Source organism: Pezoporus wallicus, unplaced genomic scaffold (genome assembly GCF_028554395.1).
Source record: "Pezoporus wallicus isolate ANWC-B61680 ecotype Strahan unplaced genomic scaffold, APGP_CSIRO_Pwel_v1 contig_6464, whole genome shotgun sequence".
NCBI lineage: Eukaryota > Metazoa > Chordata > Aves > Psittaciformes > Psittacidae > Pezoporus > Pezoporus wallicus.
In genome coordinates this window covers 411,820-425,233 of record NW_026642130.1, presented here as the reverse complement: position 1 = coordinate 425,233, position 13,414 = coordinate 411,820, and the positions used below count along the sequence as shown (strand labels likewise).

General features: G+C 50.3%; 1 protein-coding gene across 1 annotated transcript in view; it reads left to right on the top strand.

The window, feature by feature from the left end:
- The window catches only part of PNOC (prepronociceptin), a 116,569-nt gene that overhangs the window by 26,491 nt on the left and 76,664 nt on the right, over positions 1-13,414 (top strand). The gene's annotated exons all lie outside the window — the stretch shown is intronic.

Sequence of the window (13,414 nt, the reverse complement as noted above, 5' to 3'; positions counted from 1 at the left end):
GCAATGCTGCTATAAATTTCCTCCCAAGCTCCTCAGACTTGGATTTCTAAGCTACCTCGATACCTGTTAAAATGAAATATGAGGTATTACCTATGCAGATGAGGGCAGGTGCCTACAAAATCCCTTGCCTTAATGCACCTTAGAAGGCAGCTTGCTCCAGAGACATGCTGCTGCAACAAGCGAGTGAAGGCGTTTTAGAGCAGCTGGGACTAGGGGCCAGGAGGGTACCACGCACCCTACCAGCCACAGCACAGGCCTCATTGGGCAGCTCTGCCCCATGCCCAGGCTTGGGGGCCAAGAGGTGCAGCTGAGGGAGAGGAACAGGGCTGGCAATGAGCAGGACCCCTGTGACCACTGTGCACTGGCCGCTCTGGGGAAAGGAGCCAGTGGGTGGTGGTGGGGCACCTCAGCCCTGTTCCTCAGAGGGCAGTGTTATCAGCCAGCCATCTTCTGCTGGCCTCACAAGCAGCCACAGCTGCCCCTCATCTCCGTCCTGAGTGGCCCACTTACTGCATGGCCATCCCTCCTGCCGTGGTGGCCCCTTACACCCCAATGCCATTGTGCCTCACCCCTACCCTTCATCTCCTGTCATGGCCACAACCCCTCATCTCCCCTTGTGATCTCCACTCACAGCCACCCCTCATCTCACAGAATCAACACAGGCTGGCAAAGACCTTTAAAATCATCAAGTCCAACCCTTACCCTAGAACTGCCAAGTCTGCCATAAACCATGTCAATAAGGGCAAACTGATCTCCCCTCGTGGGAGATCATCCCCTCATGATCTCTCACCGTCACCCCTCATCTTTCCCCCATAGTGGCCCACACTTCATAGCTGCCACCTCAACCCCTCATGGCTACCCTTCATCTCCCCTCAGGGTCTTCACTCACGACTGCCCCTACCCATCATCTCCCCTTAAGGTGTCCCCTTCCGGCCAGGTCTCATTTCCCCTTAACATCTTCCCTCACTGCCACCCCTCATGGCTGCCCCTCCCCTCACGACTACCCCTTACCACTCAGGGCCACCCCTCCTCTCCCCTCACGACTGCCCCTAACACACCATGCCCACCCCTCCTCTCCCCTCACACCCCATAGCAGCTCCTCCTTTCCCCTCACGACCGCCCCTCACACCCTATGGCAGCCCCTCCTCTCACGACCGCCCCTCACACCCCATGGCCGCCCTTCCTCTCCCCTCACGACTGCCCCTAACCCACTATGGCGGCCCCTCCTCTCCCCTCACGACTGCCCCTTACACCCCACTGCCGCCCTTCCTCTCCCCTCGCACCCCACAGCCGCCGCTCACACCCCATACCCCCCCCCCTCCTCCAACTGACGTCCCTGACGCGCCCCCGGCGCTGGCGGGAACGAGGAGTGCCCTTCCCGCCCCCCCCGCCCGCTCTGACTACGTGCAGCTCCCCACGAGGCGGCCGCGCGCGCCCCCCGGCCAGGGAACAACCCGCCCGGCACGTTCGCGCCCCCGTTCGCGGAGGGGGGACGCGGGGCCAATCGGCGGGCGGCAGGCGAGACGGAAGGGACCAATTAGGGGAGGAGGCGCCGCTCTGCGGCCAATACGCGACGGGTCGCGGGGAAAGGCCCCGCCCCCTTAGCGGCGCTGCGGCCGAGTGCGGCGCCAGCTCGGAGTGGTTGGGGCGGTTCGGGCATCGCCTCCAGTCTCCCGGGGCCCGCGGGGTGGTGCCCGGAGCTGGCAGCCGGCGGGGCCGCGGCTCGGCGCAGGGGACCCTTCCCTCCGCCGGTCACCCAGGCCAGCGCCTCAGCTGTGGGGCGGGGAGCGTGGCGGAGGCCCCGCTTGGGCCTGGAGGAGCATCCGAGTCGGGGAGTGTCTCCCGGGAGGGGCACCGCGGGCGGCCCGCTCGGGCCGGTGGCTATGAGGGGCCGTGAGGGCTTGGCGTGGCCCTGGCCCCATGAAGAGGGTGCGCTCCCTGGTAGGGAATGGGGAGCTTTGCCTTTAGTCCGGCGTGGCCGCAGTTTAGGCGAGGTGTGTGGATGCTCCTCAGAGTGGTGCAGCCCGGAACTCCAGGGAATAAGGGGAATAGAGGTGGTGGCTCAACTTCGAGTTGGCGTGTGGGGACCACAGTTCGTTTTATTTCATGAAATGAGGAGAAAGTTCAGTTTAAGGAAAATGATCCTGTGTTTTCATTGTGTTTTCAGTGCAAGAAGCAATGAGCAGCAGCAGTGTAAGTGAGCCTTGCCGTGTCTGGGCTGAATACTCGGGCAACATCATGGGCAGGCACTTCCCGCTTCCACAGGCATTTCTTCATCCCTGTGCTTTAATAAAAATTCTTTACAACCCACCAAAAATCCTCCATAAAATCATAGGAGTGAATAAATAATTGCAAAAATCAGCTATCCTAAATCTTGGAAAAATTCACTGAAGGCCGTTTAAGGCTCACTTTAGGACATTATTTGATGTCGGTCTTTCCCAGCTCGTTCCTGTTTCTCACTACACTAATTTATTGTCAAGAGTTTGAGGTTGATGTCAGATTACATTTTAGCTGAAAGTAAACTAACCAGAGTAAATGTGAGGAGAATAAGTACTAATAGTGCCTGTATATAGCCCAGATTTAGAAACTAAGTACAGGTGTAGTATTGCATAGAGTGTTTAACAATAAGTTAAAGCAGTGTGCATGATCCACTGCTTAAATACCCCAGGTACTTCCTGGGCAGCTAATTCCTTTGTATACCAATAAAATTCAATGTGATCGATGCTAGTGTGTAAAGCTCATCGACATGTGGGTGAGCCTGACCCCCAAACGAGCAGGTCTGTGGCTTTATTGGGAGTTGACGCCCTGTGTGTGGCATTTCTGCTTAGGCTGTGAGCAAGTGTGGCAGCGCCAATGATGAGTATGTGCACTGCAGGAACAGCCTTTGAAATCTCACATGGGGATCGTTTTGTGTAGGGTAGAAGGCTTTGCTGTGGTTAATAGTCCACTTTTAATCTGGAGAGTATCCTTCTATCATGTTTAATAGCACTAATGACCCTCTAATCCATTAATTTCTTTAAGTCCCTTTTTGAACCCATTTAATTCGCCTGGTCTCCTCCTCATCCTACCCCACAGCTTCACCAGGGGCTGATGTGTTATGTGAAAAACTTCCTTGCTTTTCTTTGTCTAGGAATTTCATCAGTGTCTTGAGCTTTTGTCTTAGGTGTTTACTGCCTAATTACTGCAGTATTTGTGACTCAGGAGCTCTATCACCTTCTCCCTCTCTGCCCCACCAGTCACGTCCTTCACAGACTTTTGCTCTTCCCTTACCCGGAAGCTTATTTCTCCCTCTGATTAACCATGATAGCCCTTCTCTGTAGCTTTAGCAGTCTTACCATATACTTTCAGAGATGGGGTGGACAGATCAGCATCAGTCATCAAAATGTGGTATTTTAACCTCCATCATAATGATGTTTACTATTTTGGTTTATATTACTTTTCTAACAGCTGCCAATGTTTAACTTGACTACTGCTGAGCTGATCTTCTCAGACAACTACCAATAATCACTCCCAAATGTCTTTATTTCTGAGAGGTAATAGCTGATTTAGAGCCTGTGGCTGTATACGTACGATTAGCATTATTTTTCCAAGATGTGTTTCTTGCTGACACTAAATCACATCTCCCATTGTATCTCCCCATCACACCGTGCTGTGAGATCTTCCCCTGTTTTCAGGCATGGCCATTTGGGATAATTTTGCCTGTAAACGTTGTCACCTCACTACTCACTCCATGGTTAGATTTTGTAATGATGTGTTGAACGACAGATCACCCGGCTCAAGTCCATGAGGGATTCCATCTGTTATCCTCTTGCCTTGGGGAATGAACATAAAACTGTTTCTTCCTCCCCTTGGTTTCTCAATTTTTTTTAAGCCAGTTATCTACAGCAGAAGTTTGCTTTCCTATCCCATGAAACCATGGTTGCTTAGAATCTGACAGGGTATCTTGGTGAATCCCCATGAACTCATGAGGGAAAAATCCCAGTTAATGTTAGTGATGGGTTAGCCTGTTTTATGTAAGTAAAACTAAGATATGCTTACTTCTGGTGTTCTTTTTTCTCTTTTTATAGAGTTTTATAGCTGCTTTGATCCTTTCCCAATATTGCTATGTGTGCAATGTGAGCAACACACCCAATTTCTTAATTAATTTTTCAATATTTTAAAACAGAAGTGGGGGGAAACACAACTGAAAAAAAATGCCATATATAAAATAACCGTGTCCACAGGATGACTATTACAGTTTTATTTTCACTTAATATTAAATGTTAGTTTGAGTCCCACAATGCTGAGCAGCTGAAGTTTGGCTTGGTTCTACCCACCCACTGCTGTGCCCAGGATTTTACTTTGGTCTCTGTCCCTTGACCTCAAGAGATTATTAATTTCTGAGTTCAGGATAAACTGCTTAACTGACATTTTGAATCTATTAATATAATTCATTTTGTCTTGATAGGAGATGAATAAGAGCCAAGCCACTGATACCAAATTAACCAAATAAACTGGAGGGGGTTTACTAGATTTTCCTGCATGCTGAGGCTGTTACAGAGGACCAGTATGTACTGTGATCCGGGCATCTGCAGGCTGGGAAGATCTGGGTCTGAGTCTTAAAGTTGCCAATTTTTGCAGCCTTTGGAACATGATGCTGTTAAAATCTTCAGCTCATGGGATCAGGTCATTTGAGGGGGAAAAGTGGGGAGGATAGGGGAAAAATAAGTAAATTCAAAGAAAAAGATGATGAAGTTAAAGAAAAGTATGAACATTTCCTAAAAAGCATCCTCCAGGAGTTTGGATGCTGTCCTTTGGGCTCCCTGAGAAGCTCATCTTCCTGATGGCTGCAGTTGTGCTGACTTACGCAAGTCAACTGATGCATCGTTGCTCATCATCCTCCTTCCCAAATTGAGCATCCACATCTGAGACCAGCAGAAGATCTAAAAACTCTCCCAGACTCAAGGCACAGGCACTCACTGAAGTCGGATCTTGTCACTGCCATCCGTTTGGAAATCAGACTTCTCCCCCCATTTGTAGGGTGTTTCATCCCACAGAACCTCAGAGCTTGTCAGCACAGTTAGGTTGGCCATCAGAAGTGAGGAGCCTCTTCTGTGGGACATGGTGTCCACCTAAGATGGAGGCTACATCGTCTAAAATTATTGCTTTCAACCCTTCATTCTTGTGCAATGCCTGAACACTTGCTGTAGGTGGAGAATATTTGCCTAAAATCCTGCCCTTACCAAAAGCCAGCTGGATTTGGGAGAGTTTCCTTTTTTTGTTTTTCCCAGTTTTGACTTCAGTGGCAACAACGATACTGGTGAATTCAGCAACCCTAAGACCTTGAGGACCACTGATGAAGTCTGGCCACATCCCCACCACTGAACTCTCCTAGTCCTGAGAAAAGAGTCACTATCCCAGCTGCCTCCTGGCAATCATCCCTAGTCTGTGCCATCTCCTCATCCATGCCTGGAAATTATTTGGAGGCAAGAATGTTGACCCATGGCAAAGTTATGCTGGGGGCTGGGGCATCTCTGAGGGATTCAGTTGATTCAAAGTTAATCATGCTTCATTTGAAGTCTCAACAGGACTTTGATTACTTCACACACTGCGAGCAATTAATTACCTTCCTAAAGTAAGGCTTGCAAAACCACAGCTTGCAGGGTGGGAGAGTTTCTTAGTGGCCATGCAAAATGGTCCATCTCCCCCCTGGCTACTTTTGGTGAGCTGGGAGCTGCGAGAGGAAGCCATGGCCGAGCACCATCTCTTGCAAGAAGCCAACTGCTGAGATTCAGAGCACCTGCCTTGCTCATCTCTGTTTTGTAGAGTGTAATTTCTTCATTGCGTAGGAAAAGTTGGAGTTAGGGTCTTGGGAGGAGATGAAGTTCTTGCATGCCTTGGTGAGCATGCAGTTGGCTTAGAGTGTGCTCCTGTGCACTGCCGCTGGCTGGGAGCAGGTTGTGTGACCATCCCAGTGCTGATGCTCTCAACAAACTGGAGGGGGAAAAGCCTCCCACATTTACAAGCAGCTACAAACCCTCGCCTGATCCAGAGCCACTGCGGTAAACATTGTGTGGTCAGAGACTGGTCTGGGGAGAAGGGAAGTGTGTATCCACAAAGAATAATTGATGTGCTTATTGGTTTTAAGTGAAAGAATCCTATTTTATTTTCTTCTATATTTTCAGCAAGCCAGTTATTGCAATGTGCCTGTTCCAGTTGCTGACACAAAAGCTGGTGCTTTGATCCTAGCGCCCTTTCAAAGCAATTTTGCCAGCTCTCCCATGCGGAAGCGTATGGGATGCTGAACAGGACATTGGGAGGTGCTTGAAAAGATTATCTGCAAAGCCGCATACAGAGAAGGGAAACGTGATGTCGGAGGAAGCTTTCTGCAACAGAATTATCCACAGCATCTCACATGAGCAGGGGAACCCAGGAAACCTCCGTGGAGGTGGTGAGGCTTGTCATGTCAGCATCCACAGCAGAAGCTCTGACCCACACACGTCCTGCAGCCCTCAGCTGCTGCTGTGTTGTTTCTAAGTTACAAGGAGGATGGTGATGTGCCACTGTAATTCCTGGTTATGCAGTTCAGCCAGTTGCACTTTTGCTTCCATCCAGATGCCCTCCAGGCTCTTTTCCATGTTATAAACCAAACAGCCTGCAGCATCTCATGTAGAAGGCAGAAACTAGTGTCCTGGACGCTCGCTTGGTGCTGCACTCCTGCTTTTTGTTTGTCACAAATGCTTTTCATGCAGAGCAATCTCAGATGAAACAAACTGCAAAGAGTAAGCATGTTTTAAAAAGAAAACATGTGCTTTTTATTTCAGGGGCGAGGGTGTATTAGTTTCAAAATGAAAAAGGGTGTTTGGCTCCCTGTCCATGTACAGTGTAATAAGGGGCTCCTGGCTGTTTATGCTTCGTGGCATGGCTGCAAAGGAGCTCTCAGCAGCAGCCCGGACACCCTTCGGATTTCCAACTGCAATACAAAAAAGGAAACAGGAAAGAATGATGTAAATGTGTAATGAAGCCTGTGCTTGCGATGGGCTCTGAGCAGCACTGCCAGTGCTCCAGCCTACTCCTCCTCTCCTCGTGCTTTTCAGAGGGGGCTGTGGCAGAAGGAGAGGTGGGTGCTGCTGGAGGTTTGCAGAGCCCTTGGCTGGGTTGCAAGTCTCCTGATTGCCTCTGCTGCCTCTGTCTTGCTTCCAGATGTTGGCCCTCAGCCCCTACTTGATGCAACAAGTTCTTAAGGGGGGGAAAGAGGGGAAAAATTATATATATTCTTATATAAATATAAAAATAATACATTTTCGTTTGTTTGATACATCACCATTAGCTGAAAAATCAATGTCAGGGTGCTTTTATCTCAGGCACCCTGTGACTAAGGCCCACTGAGACACCCCACTCACATGTTAAAATTGTTTTTTCTAATGCAAGTAGGAAAATGTTTGTAAATGTGATATGAGTGTTCTGTTTGAGGGGCACTGGATGGGCCACATCAAAGCAAAACCACCAAAGCCAGCACCTGCTCTGGCAAGGGAGCTCTTCTCTTGCAGGTTGTCAAGCAAACCCCATTGTCAAAGCTCCTTTGGGGAGCAATCACCTTAAAATCATCCAGGGACTCCTGTGCTTCCCCTTCTCTTTCCTTGTAGTTTTCTGTAACCATGTAATTAGTTCCTGGTATGGTAACGGGACTGTGCCTTGTTATCCTTCATCCTCCAGGTGTGCCTACACACAGTGTGCTTGCACCACTGCGGCTTCTCCTTGTTACACAGGCTACAAGCAGACAACAGATTTAGTTTCTTTTATCCCAAATCTGCTGTGCACGACCCAGGGAACTCGCCCAGCCAAACCCGGGCAAGGCTCCCTGCTCCCTCACTGCCAAGCATGCAGCGGCCAGCGCCGACTCGTCTCAACAAGCTGCCGATGGAGCTGGGAAGGGGGAAGGGAGCAAAGCCACTTGGCTCCTGGCTCCCCACTCCTGCTCCAGCGGCTGCTGGGACACCCACGGGGAGCATCCCAAATCCCACAGTTCCAAATCATGGGCTTTGTAAGCACCCCAGTGTGTTTTACCGGAGGAAGTGGTGCTTTGAGCCGCTTGCAGCCCCTGGCTTTTGTGGAAATGTCGAAACCCAGCGATTACCAGCTTTTTGCAGCGGGTACGCCTCTTAAGGGGGCTTAGGAAACACGGCGATACACTGAGGAGCTCGCAGGCCCTCTCCTGCTCCTGCTAGGGAAGGGGTTTGCTCAGTGCTGGAGTTGCAGGGACTTCTCTGGGAGATGAGACCTCCTGTGGGCTCCAACCTCCCCTCCTCTTTGCGGTCTGAGCAAGGAGAAGCCGAGAGGGCTCATGGGTTTCCTTTTCTGCTCCTGCTTCTACTTTTTTTTTTTTTTTTAATAAACTCTGGCCTTTTTTTCTTTTTTTTTTTTCCCCTCCTTCCCTTTGGCTTGCTCACTTTTAACTCTTTGCTTTCACTCCCAGCACTGCTCTTGTCTTACAGTCCCCACAGTTTGAGGAATCTCCAGGTCTACACAAAGCACTCAGTCAAGTGCACCAGGCACAGGCTGTGTCTTGCGTCTGAACTTAGTTTATTTTGGAAGCTGAGTGGATCTAAGCCAATGAGATATGCAGCATCTAGGAAAAAAAGCCAGGGCGCTCAGGCTAAGAAGCCTGTCTCTTCACCATGGGTCAGACCACCGGGCGCAAGCTGGAGCTTCTCCACTGCCTCTCAGTGGGCAGCGTAGCGTGGCTGTTAGGGGAGGAATTGTCTGTTAGAAGAATGTGATGGAGATGCTGAGAGGTTTGGAGGAGCAACACTGCAAGAAAAAGCTCTTTCAGCTCTGAGTTAAGGGGGATATAATGATCTGCACAGACTGTGTCGTTGGTGAGGAGGAAGAAGGCCAAGGAAGAGTGTGACAGAGGTCTGTAAGATGGTGAATGGCTTTGAGACAGTGTATTTTCCTTTATTAGGTGGGATAATGAGTGAAACCAGTTTGCAACAAGTCCAAAACCACATGGAGCCTTCCATCTCAGTCTCCTGTGGAGCTGTGAGACTGTTGCAGGATGCTCTGGGTTACTAAAGGTTCGCATTGCTCCAGAAGCTTATATGACATACAGATAGGGGTCCACCAAGGGCTGTTAAGTACAGAGATGTCACTTCTGGCTCACAAAGTTATCAACCTGTAGGTTGCTGAAGGCTTTGAGACTCTTCATAGGGATATCAGCAAAGGCTTGTCCTATCCCGGATCTCCCTTCCAAAAGGTCTCAGTGTTGGGAGCGCTGGGAGCACCCTACAGAGATCTTCCACCTGAGCTAGGGGAGAGGGGTTGGAGGCCTCTGGATGCACATGACACAGTCAGGATTTGTCTTCCCCTAAGGCTTGCTGACAGCAGATGAGATCTCAGCACCACTCCCCGAGTGGGCTTTTAGGATCACAGTAATTCCTTCTTGGCCCTGCCTCTGTTGATCTCCACCTCCCTGCAGTCCTGGGCTTTTTACCCAGCCAACCCTCCTTACTTAACTCTGCTTCATTTAAAATAGAAAATTAATAATTAACTGGCCTCTCCTTTGAGCGGCACGTAAAGAAAATCCCTAACAGCCGCCGTACCGGTTGTCTGTTGCCCTGGAGTCTGTTTGTTTTTCCAACGAGCTGCTCTGCTGCTGCCGGTGTTTTGGGGTGGCCTCCTGACCGCCCTAGGGCTTTCCTCCACCAGCCAGAGCCACCCCTCTTTGCAAACAGCCCGTCCTGCTGCAATGCATCTCTTCGCCATGGTATTTGTGAAATACTATGGGTATTTCAGAAGCTGCCCACCTCTTTGCATCTGCAAGGGCTTCCCTCTGAGCCCAGGTGTACCAGCAGCACCCAGCAGCATCTCACCACCTTCTCTGACCTCCATCTTCTTGTACGCATCTTGCAGCACGCACCAACCTGCTCCAGCTATTGGAGGTGAAACAGGGAGTGACTTTACCCTAGTCTGGTAAGACACTGGCACAGGTTGCCCAGAGAAGCTGTGGCTGTCCCATCCCTGGCGCTGTTCAAGGCCAGATTGGACAGGGCTTGGAGCAACCTGGTCTAGTGGAAAGTGTCCCTGCCCATGGCAGTGGGGTTGGAGCTAGATGAGCTTTACAGTCCCTTGCAACCTAAACCATTCTGTGATTCTGTGATAGGAAAGGAGGTAGGAGTTGATTGGTTTTTACTTGATTAATGTGTTTCCCTTTTTAATGAAAGATACTTTGGTTGGCCGGAGAGGGGAGTTTGGCCTTTGCCTTTTCCAGTGGAGAAAAGTCCTGAGTTATTTCGCTTCTGACTACAGACCAGGAACATCACCACCCTCTTCTTTGGGGCTCCAAGGACAACACCAACAATGTCCAGAGGCACCTCTTTTAGGTACATTTAATCTAAACGCAAATAATTCTGGCAGAACTGGATGAAAGGAATCCTCTTTCATAGAGATTGACCCTTGTGATTGATGGACGAGCTTGCAAATGCTCTAACCTCCCTCCCTTATTTTTAGGACACTCATAAAGCTGTTGTTAGTGTTCATCTCCATCCCAGTGCAAATCAACCAATGGGTTAATACTTACTGAGGGACAGGGAGATGCCCACACGCTCCTTCTGGGATACCACGGAAAACCAGGCTCAATCCAGGAAAATCTTCAGTCTTATCAAATCTTCGTGCATCACGCTCCTGAAAATTTAGTGTTTCCCCTTATACTACTAAAATTACCTGCAGCAGTGCAGGTGTGAGGGGTTTGGTCAGACTTGACCCAATGCTGGGGACCTTTATGCATCTCTTGGCCCCCATTGTTTTATTTTCTCTTTATTAAAACGGTGTTTCGCACAGAATTCCACCAGCAGCACCAGACCTCATCTCCTTTAGTGGCGTTTCAAGCAATTCCAGCCCCCACGCACTCCTCACAGGACAGTGAACTGTCACCTTTCTCCTTCCTGGCAGCACTGGGATACAGTTTGGGACCTTTGTCCCTGTGTGGAGGAGCAGGGTGGGTGCTGTGGGTGACAGCAAAGCTGTGAGGAGAGAAACCTGCTGGGGAAGACAATATTTTTCCCTTTAATCTCAGTTTTTGATGTTTCTCTATAGGGCTGCAGATGGTGTGGAGTGGTAGATGCCTGCCCTCCTGTATGCCTATGGAGACGCTGCTCCAGCTCAGGGGATGATGCCAACAGCCTCTGTGCATAGGACAACAGGACTGTATGGGAAAGCAGGTGAATGTACAGGAAGGTGGATGAGTGTACAGGAAGGCAGGTGGCCATACAGGAAGGCAGATGACTGTACAGGGAGGCAGATGAGTGTGTTGGAAAGGAGGTGAGCCTACAGGAAAACATGTGAACATATACAAAGGCAGGTGAACAAATAGGAAGGTGGGGTGTATGATGGATGACTGTATAGGAAGACAAATGAGTGTATAGGAGACAGATTAGCATATAGGAAGGCTGTTGAGCATATGGAAGGCAGGTAGATGTGTGGAAGGGTGGTTGAGTATATAGAGAGGCAGGTGAGTGTATAGGAAAGCATATGACCATTTAGGAAGACAGATGAACATATACGAAGGCAGGTGAGTGCGTAGGAAGGTAGATGAGTGCACAAGAAGGCAGGTGAGCATACAGATCCCAGCAGCCCTGACCACGCTGCGGGATCAGTTATCTGTAGCCCCTGAGTGGCAGCCCCTCCCTCCACCAATGTCAGCCAGTGCTGCAGGGGGAAGGTGGGTCTGTAGGGCAAGAGCAAGACCCGGGTGAGCAGAAACCTATAACTCTGCATGGCCCCGAGCCACCCAAATCCTCGCCGCACCAAACGTAGTCACATCAGCGCAGTTGTGCTGGACCCAGCGTGCCGGGGTTGTGCAAGTTGACTCACCCGTCCGCTTGCAGCAGCACACTGCCATCCAGAAACAAGTGAAAATAGAAACATCCCCGGCTCCTGGGCCAGGAATAACCTTGCAGGGTATTTATTTTTTTGGTGGAGGTTTTTTTTTCCCTTTAAAGTGAAATCCTTTTTTTTTTTTTCATTCTCCCTGACTCAGCCTCGGGAAAGCCACCACATTGTGGCAAAGTCTCCTCCCAGCTTCTCCACTGTGGCCTGTGGCCACCAGTGTTGGTGCTGGTGGGGGCAGATGCAGGAGGGGAAAAGCCCAGTCTGGGGAGATGATGCCACATCCTGGTGGGACATGGTTTGTGTTTTTGCCAGGATGCTGAGCTCAGGAGCAAAAGGGGGAGGAGGAGTGCTTGAGGTTGTAGCCCAGGCTGCTTTGGAGGTTTATATAGTGAGAGAAGGAGGGAGGAGAGGATGGATGACTGCTGGGATGGAGAGCTGGGAGATGGGAGCAGCCAGTCCCTTGTGCCTCAGTGGTGGGACGGATGTGACAGGTCTCCTTGGGTATGCCCGCTTTAGGATGAGCATCCACTGGTGGCTGCCATCAAATGGCAAATGAGAGGTGGTGGGAAGCATGGAAGGGGGAGATGGGGCCATGCTGGTCCCCATGAAACTGCCTGGGCCTGGTGGGTGGTTGCATCCATAGCGGAGGTACAGGGATGTCCTGAGAGCAGGCACAACAGCATTATCTCAGTCATGCCACATAACTGCTGCTCCTATTGTATGCTGCCCTCCAGGCCTCCCCAGGGCCCTGCCAGCCTTTTGAGGGGGGAGATAAGCCAAGCCCCACCGTTCTATCAGTCCAGCCCACACCTAGGATCCAGCAAAACGCTGCTGCTGTCTGCACCCCTGCCCAAGCCTTCATGGCAGGATGCTTGTGCCTCCAGCAGAACCCATCCAAACTGCTCCAGGGATGAAGGAGAACACAGCATGCCCATTAAAAATGATTAGAATAGCAATTAAGGACTATTTACACAGCTCTCTATCCATGTAAGCAACACATTCCTACAGGTGATTTTTCACAGGGAGTCCAACCTAGGTGGAATCACAGAATCATTTGGATTGGAAAAGACCGTTAAGATCATCAAACCCAACCGTTAACCCAGCACTGCCAAGGCCAGCACTAAACCATGTCTCTGAGCACCACATCTACACGTCTGTTAAATCCCTTCAGGGACTGTGACTCCTCCACTGCACCGGGCAGCCTGTTGCAGTGCTTGACAACCTTTTAGGGGAAGAATTTATTCCTCATATATAATGTAAACCCTCCCCTGGAGCAACTTAAGGCTGTTTCCTCTTGTTCTATTGCCTGCTACTTGGGAGAAGAGACAGACACCCACCTCACTACAACCTCCTGTCAGGCAGTTGTAGGGAGCGATAGGGTACCCCTGAGCCTCCTTTTCTCCAGGCTGAACACCCCCAGTTCTCTCAGCTGTCCCTCGCAGGACTTGTGCTCCAGACCCTTCACCAGCTCCATTGCCCTTCTCTGGACCCCCACTCCATCACCTCAATGTCTCTCTTGTAGTGAGGGGCCCAGAAATCAGCACAG